A 2109-nucleotide genomic window follows, 5' to 3' on the forward strand; every position below is an offset into this window, starting at 1 on the left:
GGAATTTTGTATCCAAGGGAATTTAATGAGCGTCTTGACTTCCTAGGTCACAAACTTCTTCCTGCATTGCCTGGTCATTTACCTTATTGTACTACTGTGATAAACTAGAATGGAATAAATAAATAAGTGACATATAAGGCTATGCCTCTTCTGCTATACACCACATTCGAAATAATAATAACCATTTGTGGAACATCTACCAGACTGACCTATGTCATCAGCCCCTCTCTGAAGCCCGGTTCAAGCCTGACTTCTCCACCAAGTGGCAGAACATTTCCTGGAAGTCTCTTGTTTATTCCACACTAAAAGCCTGAAGCAAGCAGAGACATTGGGATCTGCTGAACATGCGTCAAGCACTATAAAGCCCAGAAACTTCCTGGAAGCCTTCACAATCTTTTCCAGGGGGGAACATACCATTCCTCCTCTGCCTCCACCCCTTTCCTTGTGCCTGCGAAACCCGAGCTCTGCAGGCATTTAACACGAGATGGCAGCCCTGCTCCACAGGGCAGCAACCCTGCCTAGCAAAACGGGCATGTTCCATTTTTAATAATTTGCAATAATAATTACACCGTAATTTTCGTATAAGATGTGCAACCAAAAGGGAAGTTTTAAAATCCTTAGTTTCCGTGTCCTCCCCCTCCCCCCCTCCTCTCCCCCCGCATCAAGTCACCTCTGCCATCTCCTTTCTCAGTTTCAAGGGGAAAAGTTACAGGTCACTAGTACCCAGAGGTGGGAATTACCTGCTGATTTCAGTGTATTTCCCTTGAGCAGAGCCAGTATTGTCTAACTCTCCAGTCCCTTCCCGTCTGCTCGCATCCTTCTTTGCTCATCTCATTTAGTTGTTAGGTGCTAGAGCAGGTACCCTCAAGGTTTTTTTACTGGGAAGTCATCCAAAATATTTCAATTTCACTTGCTCAGGGCTTGTTTCCTATTAAACTGGCTTCAGATGAACAATTTCAGAGAAAATATTTATAACTCTTGCAAGGAGTCAGCCACTCAGAGCCTGTAAGATGTAGTAAAACACCAGATTAAAACAAACAAAAAAACCCCAGAAGCAGATCTGCAGACACTCATACACGGTTGTATATGAAAGCAAAGACCAGGTGTCAGTGACTGGAAACACTTCACTGTCGCCCTCAGATCTGTTCTGATTCAAAGATGTTCTCTCAGCATAAACAATCCAAAAATGAGGACAGAGTCAATAAAGATTGCATATACTTTGTGAAAAAGCAGGACCACACCCCATAAAAATATAGCAATACAGAGATACACTGCTACTTGGTACTGCAATTTGCTATTATTCAGCTAGCTTTTTTACTCCATTAGTGGTGGCTCCACCTCACTGTTGAGTCTGGACTTTGAATATGCTTTGTGTGTCACTTTATATCGGCCAATAAGCACTTTGAAATCTTTTATGCTTCCAGATTGAAAATTAAGTACAAATATTAAATATTATTAAACATAAAGAACTAACAGTTTCATGCAACATTTAAACAAGTATTCAAGTAGTAACTCTTTTCCCCATGCTTAAGAGCAATAGGGACATGAGCTGCTCACAAATGCAGAATAACATACATTGGAAAATAAATAAAAGGTTTCTGTTGATCATTCAATAATTTAAGGGTTTGTTCAGCTGCTGTGTGCAGCCACTGGCATCAAGTTGGCTGCACTGGACTACCTATTTGTATTGGGTTTGCATGGCGAGGTGTTAGTAGTGGGGGGAGGAGGGGGAGGCTACAGGGGTGGCTTTTGTGAGAAGCTGCCAGAAACTTTCCCTGTGTCCGATAGAGCCAATGCCAGTTGGCTCCAAGGCAGACCTGCCGCTGGCCAAGGCCAAGTCAGTCGTGGCCTCCAATGGTGGTAGTGCCTCTGGGATAATGTATTTAAGAAGGGGAAAAAAAAACCCTGCTGCAGAACAGTAGCAGGAGGGAGAGGAGGAAGAGGATGTGAGAGGAGCAGCCCTGCAGACCCCCAGGCCGGTGCAGCAGGAGGGCAGGAGGGGCTCCAGGTGCTGGAGCAGAGGTTCCCTTGCGGCCCCAGGTGCAGCCCATGGTGGGGCAGGCTGTGCCCCTGCAGCCCAGGGAGGCCCACGGGGGAGCAGATCCCCAC

Source organism: Egretta garzetta, unplaced genomic scaffold, assembly GCF_000687185.1.
Source record: "Egretta garzetta isolate BGI_Z169 unplaced genomic scaffold, ASM68718v1 scaffold293, whole genome shotgun sequence".
Lineage (NCBI taxonomy): Eukaryota > Metazoa > Chordata > Aves > Pelecaniformes > Ardeidae > Egretta > Egretta garzetta.